The sequence below is a fragment of the Phocoena phocoena genome, chromosome 16, assembly GCF_963924675.1.
Source record: "Phocoena phocoena chromosome 16, mPhoPho1.1, whole genome shotgun sequence".
NCBI classification, from domain to species: Eukaryota; Metazoa; Chordata; class Mammalia; order Artiodactyla; family Phocoenidae; genus Phocoena; species Phocoena phocoena.
Window position 1 is genome coordinate 19,735,558 of NC_089234.1, and position 17,934 is coordinate 19,753,491.

Here is a 17,934-nt window from a genome sequence, read left to right on the forward strand (position 1 = left end):
CCTCACTGAATAACAATCAATCTCCTATAGTTCAACTTACCGTTCACGTCACAAACTCTAGAAAGAACACAGAGGCACAGACAAGGCACAGAGCAGAACTCTGGGCTGCAGCCTTCCCCAACTCCTCTGACAAATACCCAACAGCAGAAGGACAAAGCATCATTATGACAGAAATAAAGGCTCTTTAGATGCTGCCTTTTTTTAATTCAATGAACCCACTCTTACACACAGAGTTCATGCCACGATGTCTCGAAATACAGTATTGCCAGATTATGCTATCAATGATTCCAATAAATTCAGTGCAATATTTTTAAGCATTTTTATCTTAAATAATTAGCACATTTGAGAGACTACCAGTATTTTCCTTAGTCAATGTCATCCCCCAAACAATTAAGAACAATTCAGTAAACAGTTCAAGAGGGGTAAAAAGCAAACTAACAGGAAAAAATTTAATTGAGTGATAAAGCCACAAGCTCCTCCCCAAGAAGAATATCACATTGCTAGCAGCTGGCACAAAATTAACCATCTATCTTATCTATGCTTCCCCCTAAGCTGTGAGCTATCGGTATTACAATAGACAATTTTGTACTTACTTATTAAAAAGAATGGAAGCTGCTGCACATATCTTAAGCTGGTTTTTGTGTAGCAATTCTGATGCAATGCTGCCCTAAAAATGAACTTTGTTTTAAACAGTGAGATATCCACACAGTGCGGTTAGAGCAGGGGTGGAGCCCACTCTGGGGGAAACAACACACCCAGACCGACTTCAGTGAGAGCAAACGGCACGTTAATGCTGCCACAACGTTTTTCAGTGCCTCAGAGTCAAAATTAATTGGGTTAAACCCTCTTCAGAGAAATGGGGGGAAAGTTCAGCTTTCCTGCCATGGAATGAAATATAGACATTTCTATTTCGTGAGGAAAGTAAAGACAAAATGCAAGGTAGGTCACGCAGCTCAGCCAACAGAATGTTAGGTGGAAGTGGACTACTGTAAAGGAAGTCCAACCATGCCAACTGCTAAGTTTAGCAACAGCAGCTTCTGCATATCTCAAGGTGTCAGCAGCACTGCTCTAGAACTTGACTTTGGCCTAGGTGGCCAAGACAGGGGACCTGAACATTATCAAGCATTAGTTATCCTTCTCTACCAATGCTCTAGTTCTCCTGGCAATACAGAAACAATAAAAGCATTTTCTTATCAACTAATTAGCAAGAATTGCCTTCAAAAATAAGGGATTTGACTGATGCTTTAATATTGAAATAAACACAAGGGGAAATTATTTTGATGAAAATCATTAATATGAGTACTATGCTTTAAAAAATTTGCAATCACCCACTTTTGCAAATAATTCCATAAGTTTTGATTTTTAATTTTTTTCTGATTTATTTCCAAATAAGATATTCAGGAGGATGTATACGTATTGTCTAAAAATCTTTAATAGCGTTTAAAATTTCAGTTATTGAAACTATTATTAAACATCCGATTATTGTTCAAAATGATTTTAATCAATACTACTTTCTGTATGCACATTCAGAGACGCACCAACAGTTACTTTTAACGGAACTCCTATAACCCATGAAATAAAAAAATAGGTTTCTCAGTAGAATACCCAAGCATGTAAAAAATAAGCTATATAATCATTTACATAGAATTTAAAACAAATAATGGAAATAGCTTTGGGAGAAGACTAGGAAAATATTTTTAATGATACATGTTGTCACATTACCCTCTCCAACTGCTACTCCCTCACACTGGAACAATAAATCAGTCTGGAGTATTGAATATTTCAATATTTTGAGAGATGGCCTAGAACACCCTCTTTCAGGATCCTGCGGGTAGGTGCTGACTGATTTCGTCTGTTGTTGGATTATGAGGTCACTCTTGCCATGATAAGTTAACCCATTCCAAAATCCTCCTTTCATAGTCCAAGTGCCTGATATAATTATGTTTTTCATCCATATACATAATTATGAATTGCCTGCTGCTATCCCTTGCTCTTCCCCACCTAACCCCCAAACTGAACAACTCAAAGGTAGCAGTTGGATATTACATTTGAAGAGTCCCGTCTTGATACTTTCTGGATTTGCACTGCTGGAAATGTCTGTTTTCAAGTCAAACTTCACTTTCACAGCTGCAAAGGAAATGACAAGAGAAGAAAAACACAGCCAATACATATCAGCAATTAATTCCATCCACAACTGCCCAGCTGTTTGTGCATGGAAGAATCAGTCTGTTTCCTTTTGGGGCTTTCACCACTGAAAATTGATACTGCATATTCAGAGACACAAGCTGTTTGTAACATGTCAGGAATGTGCGCAAGATCACACAGAGTTGAAGAGACAAAATGAAATCCAGATCTAGTTTTCTTGGGACTTGCCAGTATTATTTCATAGCTAAGAAAGAAAAGAAAAAGAAACCATAAAAACACCTCCATCACAGAGAGAGGAAAATACACACAAAAAAATTATCCTGTCTGAATATCACCCTACCAATAAGGAGGAAAATCTGCCAATGACATCAGATTTAGTAACAAGAATAGACACTGATTTATTGGCATAGACAAGGTGTGACATTGCTCGGAATCCACATGCCCGTAGTACACTAAATCCAGCCAATACTTTCTGGACTACACAGCTGCTTGCCCAATGCGTAGTTAGTCCTCAAAACAAAATCCTTATAAACGTGAAAGTTGTTGGGAACCAATGCTTTCACCAGTCATGCAGAAAAGCAAGTTTTTCTTGGTTAGTTCAGACATTATTTGGCACTTACAAATACCTGCCCGTTTCAGGGATTCAGGTAAATTTACAGATCCAATCTTCTAGTGTAACAGTCAAGTAATCAAATTTCTCCTTTCCTCTCCCATTCAGTTTTGTGGGTTTTAAATAAAAATACTCTCTACTGAGTGCCAGAGACTCATGTGCAACTCAAGAAGTATTCTATCCCCTTCTCTCCCTGCACTCCAACTCCAATTTTATCTCAAAATGTCTGTTTCACGTAAGTCTTGTAAAATGTCATTTTGTTACATTGCATTTTCAAATATACAGTGAGTCAAATAACTTGTGTTTTCAGTATGTAAAATGACTTGTGGTTAATTATTGTCATGAAAGTTAGAGAAAAGAAAAAGATGACATTTTTAGAACAAAATAATTCAAAACATATTTAAGCTATTTTACTGGGTTTTTTAAATATGAAACTAGGTATCCCATGATGGAATTCATTGTTCTAAGCACCTCCCCTCTCCCCTTTTGCTGCACAAGAGTTCATGTACTCCTAATGCCAGTATATTTTCAAGCACAACTTGGATGGCACACTCAATTTGGGTACCACTAGGGGATAGGGCTTAACCAGTGAAAAGAAGAAAAGCTCTCTGCTCCAAGTATGAGAGAGACATTCTGTAATCTTCAGAATGAAGATGCTCTCAAGTGCCAGAACTCAAACCAGCACAATGAGAAGCTGTCTCCAACTAAAGTGCTGTGAAAGCACGAAGTGTGATTTGTTAAAGAAATAGAAGGCATCTCAAACAAGTGGTAGACTGAAAACAAAGCACAAAACCAAAAAAAGGGTTTTTTCCTTAACAAACACCATCTGATCGAGGATATATCTGGGGTAGGAAAGGGGAGGAGAAGAAAAGTTTAACCTTTGGCTGATGGTGACACTAACTTATAGAAATATGGTATAACTATTAGTGACTCAAACAGCCACAGAGACGAGTTTTGCTTGGCAAACTTCAGCTCTGTGGGACACAGACTAGTTTGAAATGTCTAAGGGAAGGAACTTCCCCACCTACAAGGCTGGCTGAGGAAAGAAAAGGTCTCTCTGAGCTGTTGAAATCAGGTCACTTAAACTCATGATAGTCTAACTAGAGCCTTGGGTAGCATTAACAAAGACCATTCAGGAGAGGAGGCTGGAGATACGAAATTGTCAGCTCATATTTAAAGTGATTTTTTTCCCTCAACAATTTATTATGATAATATTTAATACTAATATATATGGATTTACTATTTTAGTCTTAAAAATTTTACATATACAGCAAATTTGAAAGAATTTTACAGTAAGCACCATGCATGCACTAGCTAGATTCTATCATTAACACTGTTCTATACTTATTTTATCACATATCTCTTCAACTACCCATTCCTCTTTCCATCCATTAATCTATCTCACCTTTCGTGCATTTAGAGTAAATTACAAGCATTAGTATACTTCCCCCAAATACTTCAGCATACATATCATTACCTAGAGTTCAGTATTTGCTTATCGCTTTTTTCTTTTATGTAAAACGTACATACAATGAAATACAGAAATGTAAGTGTACACTTGTATAACGCCAACTGATGTCAAAATACAGAACGTTACCTTCACCCCAGAAAAGTTCTCTCATGCCTCTTCCCAGGCAATCCCCTTCTCCCACATTCCCAGAGGCAATCACTATTTTGATTTTAAAAGTGATTTTAAACAACTCCAAGTAGTCATGCCTTCGCAACTTGTGCATCAGAACATTCTCCACTACATCACATAACTTACACTTGGCTGAACAAAATGATCAGATATGAACCAAATAGATGGAAGGAGCCAAAGAAGAAATCATAAAGTTAAAAGGAAGTGTAGACTCATCTGCTCCAATTACTCAATTTCTTAGGTGAAGGAAACAAAACTTAGAAAGCTTTGGCTGCCTGTACCAGTCATCCAACTACTCAGTAATTTACTGGGTGGGCCTAGTCTAAGGCTTTTAGGCAGCAGCTCTACACTTCATTTTAGGGTGAAGAGAACAAACTTTGGAGATAATGCTGGTTCAGAGGAAGAGCTCAACCACTTACAGGCTATACATCTTAAACAAGTTTTTTGGTTTTGTTTTTTTTAAACTCCTTTGAGTCTCAAGTTTTCTCATCTGCAAAACAAGGAAAAGCTTAATTCATAAAGTTTTATGGATTAAAAGAGATAACATTTGTAAAGTGCCAGGCATATTGTTAAGTGATCAAAGGAAGGAAACACAGGAAGTGGAGGGAAAATTGACAGTACGAAGCACAGTTCAAGAATATGCACTTTCACATATTGCTTCTAAGTCCTTGTGCTACCCCGACATTTGCTCTCATTTTGCATATACATGCAAAGAAAATAACAGCACTGAGGCAAGCCGTTTTTCACATCTAAAAAAAAAAAACAAAGGCTACTCCTTTTCTGTTTGCGTTTATGACAGAACTGGAGTGGTGGGGGGAGAAAAGCACAGACTTTTGACTTCATAGTGACCATATGTACCTTATATCCTTATCTGTCTTTGTATAAACAGCTCCCTTTTCCTGGACTGATCTTCCTTTTATCCACCAAATGAGAAGGTCCAGTTAAAATCTAACGTGCTTTCCTAATCTACTCAGAACAAATTTAAAGCTCCTTCATCTGTGTTTCCATAATGCTTTAAATAACAGCATTACAGAGCTCCTCATCCCAGCTGGCTGCTTCCATGTGTTTCCCCTACTTGAATGGCAGCGCCTCTGCATCCCAAAGCCTAGCACAGAGCTTAGCACACTGAAACCATCCATAAGTATTTGCTGAATGGATATGCCTGGTTATGGTCAAAGTAGCAAAACAACTAAGTCTGAACACTCACCAAAAAAGGAAAGCAAAGTGCCAGAAAAATGGGGGGCAGGGAGATGATCACAGGGCATATTAAAAGGCATGAAATTTAGAAAAGATTAAAAGCCAATTGTGTGTAAACTTTTGTGTTCTCAAAGAAGTGACTGCCACTAAGCAGCTGAAGTGCCACTGGAATAATTCAGTGTGCTGTGTGTTTTATATACTTATCCCATGCACCACCCACGACAACCCTATCAGGCAGTACTATTACGTTCCTTTTATAGATGAGAATACTGAGACTCAAGGAGGTTAAGCAAATAAGGTCACACAGCTAGTGGCAATGGAGATAAAAAGCAGAGTAGTGATGTTTCATTACAAGTCATTTTCATATTAGGCCTACTTCACACACCGCGTGGGGAGGCTCTGCATTAAAGAAGACCCAAACAGTTGAGGGGCAACCAAATAGTACAAGAGATTCAACAGAGGGAGCAAAAATCAATGGCAGAAAAAAAGGCGTAGACAAAAAACAAACCAAAGCTGTGGTGATAAGAGGCGTGTGACTTCTACGTAGGAGTTATCTTCACAGAACAGTTCGCCGCCTGGAGTCATGAAACATAAGCCAGAGATGGCCCTAGAACACGTAGGAGTGCGAAAGAGTAGCTCTTACTCTCGGCATGGTTTTTTTTCCCTCAAACTAATTGTTCTCAGAAGTGATAATACAACATGGATAAAAATGCTGACCATGGTGTTCATGCTTCAGAAGATGATGAGAGCCTCACCAAGTTGATGAAATGAACTCTTGTCTGCAGGCATCTCTGGCTACATTCTGTAGTTTCTCCTTGAGGAATACCCTGGTTTTGCCTCCCTTGCAAAGATGGATTTATGAAGGAAAGCTTCCTAGAAGCCTCCACCTTGAAGTTTAAAGCCTCAAGTCCCACAGCCCTCTGGCTTACCTCCAACATAGCACTCATTACACTGGCTCACAATTGGCTGTTCATGGATATAGTTCTCACATGTGCTGTGAGAACCTGCAAGGCAGGGTCCCTCAGGACCTAGCACAGGGCAAGTTCAAAAAATATTATGGATGGTAAATGAATAATGTCCTTTGCCTATTTAATATTTGATAGATGGTTATCTGTCAAAAGAGGTAATACAGGATTTAAAGAGGAAGCAATTATAAAAAAGTCATATTATAGAAAAGGTTGGGGATAACTGAGACTTGGTTAATGTTCAAAACAGGTCTTTTTTTTCTGGATTAAAAAGAAATGTATTCAACATAACATACAATGATTGGCGAGTTAAGTCTAATGGAGCTGAGGCTGAAATTCAGTAAAACATTGGGTCTAAAGATTAGGCATGATCCCAATTTAAAACAAAAATTAACCGAACTAGTGAGCTTATATTGTATCTGAAGGTTGCCAAACTCCAAGTGGAAAAAAATGTGACTTTGACTCAACTATGGCATAATACTTCCAAAAACAATGCATTTCATTAACCACCTCTTAAAAGATGGCAAAGACTACACGAAAAGAAAAAAAAAAACAGCCACAGAAAAAAGTGAAGAATAAATATTTACGTGCTATTAAAAAACTAGCGTTCACAAATAATTTTTGCTTTGAGAAAAAGTCCAAAAACAGAACAGAAAACAAGCAAAAATAAAATGTAATATGGCCATGCAACATACGAAACATTCATGACACATGCAATTTCTTGTTAAAAGTATTACTTTTGTTTTGATCTGCACCATCTAAGGGTACGGGACTATGCAGCCATTTTTTAATTGTTGCTTTTTCTAAATATGAGGGAAAAACTCTTTAGTTGGAAAAATATGCGTCATATTTCAAATAACTTACCCAGTAAAAAAAGACATACCAAATTTTTTTTTTTAATCTTGGGGCATTTAAGTATTCTCTTCCTTCCAGATTCAAGTTCTTAGCTTCAAAGACTGCTAATAAGATAGGCAGGAGGCCAAGCTGACAAATCACAAGATTTACAGGACTAACAATCTTACTTCTCCAAGATCAAGCTCTGGAGCAGGGGTCTAGCATCCGTGGCCTGTTAGGAACTGGGCCTCACAGCAGGGGGTGAGCGGTGGGCAAGTGAGCAAAGCTTCATCTGCTGCTCCCCATCTCTGGCATTACTGCCTGAATCATCTCCCTCCCCCAACCCCAAGGTCCGTGGAAAAATTGTCTTCCAGGAAACCAGCCCTTGGTGCCACAAAGATTGGGGACTGCTGCTCTAGAGCACGTGCTGCCCATCCATGACAAGAACCACATCCCATCCTCTAAAACTAAAACAGCTTTGAGTCACCAAATCCCATCATAAGCTCTTTCCAAGACAGGGCAAGAGACAGGTTTAGGAATTTTCTCCCCATCTTCACTCCCATTCCTCAATGCCTCAGTGAAAGTATCCATGGATGGTTGGTGGATTTGCCAAATTTCTATTTCCTCAGGCAAACTGACAGCATGATAGGAGGTTTAATTAAAATAAAAACAAACACAAAACCAAAAGTAGCCTATAAACACATCTCTTCTTTGCATCTGGAGACACTTCAGTTTACTGCATCATACTTCCTGCCCCCAAATATTACTAAAGGTGGAGAATATCAACTTGTTCTGTGCCAAATCTATACTATACTGATTTTAATCTACTCTGATTTTAGATTTTAAAAAATTATCTTTAAATTCTAAGTTGGTTAGTCAATTCATCAACTAATTTCTCTACTTTTCTGCTTAAATTCATTTATTCTTTGAACAACAACTCATTCAACACCTATCATGTGCTACAACTGAGGAGGTGGTACAGTTGGAGAATGCAAGACATGAATGAGACATGATCCCTGATTCTAAAATACTAGCAACTTAGTGGGTTCGGGGAGGAAGAAGGGAGAGACGGTTTCTTAAAAATTTATATAGTACACTGTATGATTATAGATGTATTACAAACTCAGAAAGGAGCCAATATGGAAGATTCCTGAGAAGTTACACTGGAGTCTGGTCTTAAAAGGATGAGTAGGTATGAGGGGTAGGGGGCAGACAGGTATGCAAAGCAGCATACTTAATAAACCTGTCCTTTATCACATGGTTTTACTTTAAATAAAAGTATTACAGATCCATTAATACAAAAAGGAAATCAAAATTGTCACTAGTTAACAGCTTAACAGTGGTTCGTATAATTTAAGCTAGAGGAACCCTACAATCTACTAGCAAACCATACAGTTTTGTACCATGTGCTTTTGCTTTCACTCTAATCTTTTGATTTGCCTGCTAATAAAAGAAACTCAAAAGCCATTTATATCCTTTCTTGGAACAATGCTTGTTCTTACACTGCACTAACCAATGACTTAGAAATAATTAAGACCAATTATCTTGAAGCCAGTCCAACTGCAATCTGCCACCGTATCATCATGAAAGGAGGCTTAAGAATGCCCTAGGTTAACACAAAGGTCAGTAAACAAAGACTTGGTCAACCTGGCACAGATATACCACACCCTATGAGCTCAAAGCCTTAATGGTATCAAGCATAAAGCATGGTTGATTCAATGGGAGGGGCTAGGAAAAAAAAGAAAAACACAACTGATCACAAGCATTGTGTTTGTAAGGCACCTAAATGCTCAAGTTCGCTGGCCCAGAAAGATGCTGATACATACGTGGTTGGAAAATTTGGCTAATCTGATGAAAGGTGAAAAGAATGCCATGTTAAATTGCTGAGAATAGACCACCCATTTTGATCAAGTTACTATTGATGTGAAAATGCCGTAAAGTTAAAATTTAAGATATGTTTCCATATCAAAGTACACATAAGTAACAAATCTCCCATTTTTATGGAGAGTATTATGAAGATCATTTACAACGCACACTATATGACAGCCTGAGTGAAAAAAATCTAAAACAGAAAAATTAAAGTAGGATTACTTATATTATGTGACTTCTTTATTCTAAAGATTCCTTTGCCAGGTTCTTTTAAATAGTAATCTCCCCCGCATTTAATATATTATGATACAGCCAATTTTTTAGAGCACATATTTTACATAAAGCAAGCACTATCTGTACTTTATATTCATGAATTCACACATATGATACCTAAGCTCTGACAAAAAAGAAAATAAAGACCTCCTGCAAAATGTTTGAACTAAGAGGTTTAATCCTAGTGTAGGAGTTTCGCAATGAAACATGTATCTTTGGACAGTGTGTAAGTAACTTCCTCAAAATATTGAGAGAAAAGGGAAAAACAAAACCTTATGAGAACTGCTCTTGAGCCTTTGAGAAGGGAGGTGACTGGAGCAGTATAAAAACTGGGTGGAAGAGGAAAAAGGAGGAGCTAAGACAGTAGATGAAGAGACAACTACGGAGCCAAGAGATAAGGAGGATCATGTAACTGTCGCAGCAGTCTGAGGCCGGCACACCCACATGGAGCTATGCGGCTTATTTCAAGGGGGTGGAACACTGAGCAAGTGAACAATTTTGGTTTTGTTTAACTGAAAGGTTGAGCAATCCTACAAATGGGAGAAGGAAAAAGGGGTGTTTTTCTAATATAGAAAAAGGTAGGATATAATAAATGGTTATCATTTTCAAAACTATTAAAAGAAAAAGAGAAGTAACTACCTTATATATGAAAATGAAAAATTGAGACCTTTGAGGAAAAACACTATAAAGTCCATGTAAATCCAGGGCCACGTCATTTATTGATTGTCACGATAAAGCTTTTTATCCTGTGGACTACACCATCCTTCAGACAACAAGATGCCAGCAAAGTATACTGATGAGAATTTGGGGGGATGTGGATCAGTGTAGTTTTTCTTCAATCCAACTTTTGATTTGGCAGCTTACAGAAACAATTCTCAATGGCTGAGTTTTAAAAACTTACTCCAAGATAAGCAGGACTGTGACTCCAGTGGGCTATTTCCAAGTTGCCAAGCCATTAATCTAAAACAGCTCTCAAGTCCTTTAAACTGATTCCTGCTGGTCCAATATAATAAATGACATGATGTTTTAAATAAAAAGGGGAGAGGGAGGGGAAAAAGAAGGTTCAAACAGTACCTTTGGAGTTGCTGTTAAGTTAAAAAAAAAAAAACCTCGAAGTGGGAAGCAATAAGATAATACACATTTACTACTATATTTTTCAATCATGTGGCTACAAATTACAGAACGGATTTTGGATAGGCCTTCTACCACAAGCAAATTACTTTCTTCAATTTAAAGTTTAACAGCTATTTATTACATTTGCTACACTCTCAGAAATGAAAGCTGAAAACAACCCCCCCATAAGAGATATTTCAAGCTATTTGCAGATGATTTACTCCATTAATCACATCTCTTCATTCGTCTAGGCATTAATGAATACCTTCCTACAGGAATCGGAAAAGGGATACTGTATAGTCAAGTGTTTGCCTTTGTCATGACACAAAAGATGTACCTGATAAACCAGTTAAGCCATCAGTGCACCTAGACCAGTGTTTTTAGTACAGTCAGAACAGAGCTACCAGCTGCAGCTTTAGCATTCTGACTCGGTTGAACAACAAAAATTTGTAGATAGGGCTCAAAGGAGCAAACCTCTCTCAATATAAAGTCATTACATAGATCATACCACCACTATTAAGAAATACTCATGGAAATATACTTTTATTTCAATAATTTCAAAAAAACTAGACATTTAATTACATCACAAAGCAATACAAACAGCTTAAAACTTATGAAAGAATTCCTAATCATAGTCAATCAATTTACCAGGGTAAATTGGATCAAAGGGAAAAAGTAGAAGTTGCCTAGTCTTCTGAAAATGGTGTTATGAAGAAAAAACTGCTAAATTAGAAATCAGGTTTTCTTCAAGTCACAACTTACAGGGGTAGACAGAAAGAGAGTTCTTTCCAGAAAGTAGGGAGTTGTTATTAGACCGCCCTGCCACCACCCTCCCCTCAGAAGTCAGAATCCTGAAGGGTAATACCCTCAGTTAAAAGGTAGACCAAAATAACAACAACAGCAACAAAAAACAATCTGTCCACAAACAGAGGGAATTTAAAACACAAACACACACACACACACACACACACACACACACACACACAAAACCACCAAAAAGCCTTATCTGTCTTCTCCAGAGCACTGAGTGGGAAAAGAAAAACCTCTCCTGAGAATCTGTAACAACAGATCTATCCTCCCAAGAACTCGGGATTTGAATTTACACACCATCACGGGCCACAAAACCCCACGCCAAGAGAATAACCTGAAATGGTCTTACACCCCAACCAGACACCTGGCGAAAAGGAAACAGATATATTTGGAGAAAGGTGCTCTCAAAAGTGGGCCACCTAAGGATTCCCACAGATAAAATCCTGCCAAGTTCAAAATTCAGAATTACAAAGCACATGCGTAAACGAACCACATTAAACAAAAGTCAGCAGAAACAGAATAGAATTTGACACCTCCCCCATGCCCAGAACTGCAGACAATAGAATACTGAGACATAGACTGTAAAATGAGTATTTTTACCATGTTCAAAATCCTTAAAGATAGAATTAGAAGCATGAGAAAGAAACAAGTTGTTATAAAGACCAATAGATTTGAAAAACTACTGAATAATTGAAAAAAACGTAATGAATGGAATAAACAGTAGACTAGACCCAAGTGGAAAGAGAATAAGCTGGAATACAGATTTGAAAAAACTAGCCAGACTGAAGCACAGAGAAACGGAATATGTAAAAGAGAGGCTAAGAAACATAGAAAATAAAGAAGTCCAACGTACTGGAATTCCTAAAGAGGAAATAGGACAGAGGTCATGTTCGAGGAGATCATGCCTAGACGTTTTCCACAGCTGTCCAGAGACAAATCATCTGAAGGACTGACAATTAGATTTGCAGTGGATGTCAAAAGAAAAAATAAATATATGTCATGAGACAGAAATAATATTTACAAAGCGCTGAGAGAAGATAACTGTCAGTCTAGAACTGCATATCGAACAAAACTATCAAGAGTAAGTAAAATAAAACACTGTCTCACTAAAGTGTTCGATAAGCTCATTAAAGGAACTTTCAAAGGATTAATTTCAGAAAGAAATTAAAACTGGAAGGAAGAGCTGAGATGGAAGAAGGAGTGAGGGAAGAAACTGGTAAACAAGTGAGTAATTTCAAAAATGTTATATAAAACAATTCCAACAACAAATGTAGGGGGTTAAAAACAAGAACTAAAACCCCATCACATAAGATTGGAATGGAGAATAAGAGTTAAACTGTTTTAAGATCCTTATATTGGTCAGAAGGGGAGAGCTATTACCTTTGTCTAGAATATTTTCAAAACCACTAAAACCAGTACTAATAAAACATGACACCCTAATTCTGCCTATTAGTAAAAGATCTGAACAGGCACTTCACAAAAGAGAGTATCTAAATGACCAATAAATACATAAAGAAGTGCCCAACATCATTAGTCATCAGGGAAATACAAATTAGAATCATAATGAGATTACTGCTATCTACCAATAAGGTTAAAATGAAAACAAACACAATAGGCTGTTAATATCAAGTATTGGCAAGGATGTGGAGCATCTGGGACTCCTGAACACTACAAGTCCTTGTGCAATTAGTACAGATATTTTAGAAAATTGTTTGGCATTATCTACAAAAGCTGGACACACACCTGCCCTGTAATCCAGCCACTCCTCTCCCAGGAACAGATTCAACAGAAAAACATACATAGAAACACCAAAAACAACACAAAAATGTTCATGGCAGAATTGTTTTTAATAGCTAAAAACTGGAAGCAGTCTGAATGGCCATCAACAAAATGGGTAGATTATTGTATGTTCATGTAATGGAATACACACAATGAGAATGAACTATTGTTACATGCAACAACATGGGGAAAAAAATGTTGAGCAAAAGAAGCCAGATACAAAAGAGTAGACAGTGAGTGATTCCATTTATACAAAACTCAGAAGGAAGCAACGCTAAGCTATGGTACGTCAGGATTACAGCTACCTTGCAGGGAGGAGGAAACGCCTGAGAAGGCATATCAGGGTGTTTGTTCCTGGTGTTCCGTTTCTTGATCTAAGTGAGGTTACACAGGGTTCACTCTGTGTATATTCACCAAGCTGTAGTATCTTATGATTTGTGCATTTTTCTATGTTATGTTTAACTTATACTTGAAAAAATTAAAACAGTTTAAAAGAGAGAAAAGCCTCTTCTCTGTAGCAAAAAAAGCATATACAAATATTGAATCATTATGCTGTATACCTAAAACACAGTTTAATTATATCTCAATAAAATATATCTCAATTATAGAATATCTCAATTATATCTCAATAAAATAAATAAATATATATATTTTAAAAAAGCAAACAGTTAATCCTTCATTAATCCAGTCTATTTGCTATGGTAGATCTCCATACAAATGGATATTCCTCATTTCTCTACAAGCACCTGGATTTCATCTGTGTATTACAGCAACTATGTGCATCACAGGAAGTTTACTCTGTGTGAAGTATAGCACCAATTTGCTTCATTCCTTATAAAAATACTTCTTGAAGATGCTCTCATTCTGTGTTCCCAAAGGAAGGCTTAACTCCAGTCAATTCTCTCACTTAGACTTCCCCAAGGCCAACTAGCAGTAAGAGAAAAAGAAGACAATCCTTTTCTGCAATGTCCTACTCCAATAAAAGTGAGTGTCACTGAATAAGTCAATCCATTAGCCCCTACCGCCAGTCCACTACCTACACTGTCAGGAGGCCATCAGCCTTACCTGTGTCTACTTTGGCTGTAGTTTGTGGCTCTGCTGGATGGGCCTAACCATCTGGAACACTGTGGCTTCCTCCTTCTAAATCAAAAAGCTCAACTGGCTTACCTTCTTTTCATCTTTCATATGATATAGTGGGTGTTTGGAGAAATAGCCGTTAACATAATGAGAGAGACAGCTGCACTTTGTTCTAGCAGAGAACTCATGCTCCAAAAATGTAAAATACACCTGAAGGGACCTTTAAGGTCATCTAGTCCAATTCTCTCTTTTCACCTGTGAGAATTCAGGGCCCTAAGGCTGCTACATAAGGTCACACAGAGTACTCATCTCCTGACTTCAGGCCAGTACTCTTTCCACTCTTACCATAAAAGTTAAAGTTGCCATTAAGGAAAGAATGCTCAAATTGGAATCCTCTTTCCTATGGAACTTGTTGATTGTCATTCTGCTGAATCATCAATGAACCATTCCATCCCAACTGAGATGAGATACTGAAAAACATTTCCAAGCTATCTGTTTAATGTCAAAAAATGAATTTGTACTGTTGAGAGCAACTTATCAGTGTAACAGACATTAGAATATGAATCCCAAAGAAGGAAGGGGCTCTGGGTAATTAGCATTGTTCCAGTGGCAATCAAAGATTTTTAGGACGGTAAGATGAAAGGTGTAATATCCTGAGGTTGTTCTGAGGCTTTAAGAGAGAATAAAGTGGTAGAATAGTTACAATACAGAGCAAGTATTTAGTTCTTTGTAAAGGAATTATCTGGTTTATAAAAGAAATAGAATGGCTTCAATTATAGCATGAAAACTTCTAAATGTTCTTGGGACCTTCTTTAAAAAATTTATTCAGAAGGGGTTTCTCCTTGTCATTCAGTCTTTGCAGCACACATATTCCATATTTAATTCACTCTCTGCCTCTAACCCAGTATTTTACTAATGTTCACATTCTAATCTGGGCATATATCCAACCCCTTGCTCCATGCAACACTGGAATAAACTTTAATATATTAGGAAATTAGAAAAATGAACGGGAGGGAAAGCAAATATATTTTCACACAAAGTACAGGATACAGCTGTGATCTGTCAAGCTTACGGGACTATCTCCTTAGCTAACAGTAAAGTTATAGGACTCTCCTTAGCTGAACAGGAAGTAGCAATCTAAAAAGTATAAATATTCCCAAGCCCCAATTCTATTCCCTTCCCTTCACATATTCAGCACACACTCACCCTTTGACCAGGCCTGTGTTGAACACATCCATTCAAATAGCCTTGATGAAGTGTCAGTAGTCTATGGATGACAAGTATTTTTGAGAGTCCACAAGAATAACCTTTAACCATGACGTCCCCAAATAAAAAACCTATGTTGGTTGTACTCCTCTGAGGAAAGAGGTTGTAGTAAGAATGACAAAACCAGCCTTGGCTCTTAAGAAATTCATATTTGTATGAATGATCTTTAGTTTCCCATTTCTGAAAGTTGTTTCCATGGCATCAAAATATAACTTAAAAAAATAGAATTTCCTTTCATATCCTTTGCAGGACACTATGTAAGCTCACAAACAAGACACCTAACCCAGGTCCAGGGCAACAGAGGTGGAAAGGGAGCATTTCATAGTGGAGCTAACATGTGATTATAATATATACAATGTTTATGAGACTTACAAATTATATATATTTGATTTATAAATTATAATTTAAAAGGATAAGCATTAGCCAAGCAAAGAAGCAGTGAGAGAGTGTTCTAGGCACTAGCAGCAGCAAGAGCAAAAGCAACGGTATATCTGGGACCAATGATAATTTAGCAGTAGTACAGCAAATCCTTCCTATAGCTCCACTTGATTTTTTTTTAGTTAATTTTTATTGGAGTATAGTTGCTTTACAATGTTGTGTTAGTTTCTACTGTACAGCAAAATGAAATAGCCATACATATACATATATCCCCTCCCTTTTGGACTTCCTTCCCATTCAGGTCACCACAGTGCATTAAGTAGAGTTCCCTGTGCTATACAGTATGCTCTCATTAGTTATCTATTTTATACATAGCTGCACTTTAGAATGGGTTTGATGCTGAAAAAGTCAGTTAGCTGGATACTTGGATGCTGATTAGAGGTGCTCAGGTGAATCAACAGGAGATCATATTCCAAATGGTAATTCTGTGTATATAAATAAGACAGGCTCAAAACAAAGGAAACAGGGATATGCTCAAATGGGTGTGCTTAGAGAAGGGAGGAAGCGGTGAGCATTTTAACCAAGAAAACACTATAGAATTACTTTCAAAAGAATACCCCTTTTAGTTGCTTGATTTTCCCAGCTTACCTTTTAAATCAACAGGAGGAGAGCACACCAGTGTTGCCACAATCCTTACAAAGTGTTATCACCATGGGTCTGACACACAAAAACAGAGCTCACTCTCAAACAGGAAGTCAAACAGGAAGTCACCACCTTGTCAATTAGATGGTACACATTAGAAATGAAAAGATCAGCTGTATGGAAAAAGCAATAAAAAAAACATGTGGAATGGAGAGAAGGAACTCTTTCTGAGATTTTGCCCTCTGCCACCACAGGCTCCACAATTTATGAACAGCTGGGAAATTTCCTTTTCACAGGAAAAGGATGACTTCTTAGTTCACATTAAAGTGGAAATGACAAACACTGACTGTATCACACAGAAAAAAAGGTGTTTCCTGAAGAAAGGAGACAGAGCACAGCCTTTATTAAAACACACACACGCATGCACACACACACACACACACACACACACACACGAGAAGCAAAATACATGAATACAGCAAGCAGAAAAAAATCTTTTTCAAGAGATAAAGGAGAAAACAACTAAACCATGGAAATGTTTCACATGGTAGGAGTTAGCCTTAGTGGGATAATCATTTTGCCCCAGTGGGTTATCTCAAGTGCAAATAGGCTTAAGGGGAATGATAAGAACCTATTTGCACTTTATATTCATGCAGGGATTTTTATATATATTAAAAAAAATAAATGTCTAGTTTCAGTTTTTCTTCCACACACACACACAAAAAGGATCCATGTTTTATCACTAACTTATCACAAGTTCTTATAGTTCAGATTATTTCAAAGAATTGATGCTTAAATGGTTTGTTCTTTAAATAAATTACACTAATTCTTAAGCATATTCTTTCATTCAGCAAAAAGTATTCTCTGAGTGCCTACCCTGCACTAGATACCAGTTTACATGTTTGAGACACAGTGGAGTACAAGCTTCCTGCCCTCTCTGAACTTAAACTAGTCACAACTGTGAAGGATATATTTTAAAAATTGCTTTGTCTAGTTTTGTTGTACTGAATAGTAGCAGTGATTTTAAAACTTTACTGCAAAACAGAATCACATGAGGAGATTTTAAGAATCCCAGGCTGCATCCCATTCCATTTAAATCAGAATCTTGGGGATGAGACCCAAACATCAGTATTTTTTTAAGCTTCCTAGATGACTTCAAAGAAAAGTCATATTTGAGTACCAGTGAACTGGCACATCAGTTCTCATTGAAGAAATGAAGATAAAAATAAAGAATCCCTAGAAATAGATTCCTCTATGTTCTTCTCCCAATCCTACCAACTCAAAGTAAGAAGATTCATTGGGCGTACAGGACAATTTTCTTAGTGGGGAGGTGAGAT

At 37.3% G+C, this 17,934-nt stretch overlaps 1 protein-coding gene across 4 annotated transcripts in view; it reads right to left on the reverse strand.

Moving 5' to 3' along the window:
• ADD3 (adducin 3) overlaps positions 1-17,934 on the reverse strand; it is a 124,263-nt gene that overhangs the window by 54,268 nt on the left and 52,061 nt on the right. For 2 of the 4 annotated variants that reach the window (XM_065894209.1, XM_065894211.1), the window contains exon 3: positions 15,514-15,518. The exons of the other annotated variants lie outside the window; for them this stretch is intronic. The gene's annotated coding sequence lies outside the window, so the exon portion shown is untranslated. The remainder of the gene's footprint in view (positions 1-15,513; positions 15,519-17,934) is intronic. 4 annotated transcript variants of the gene reach the window in all.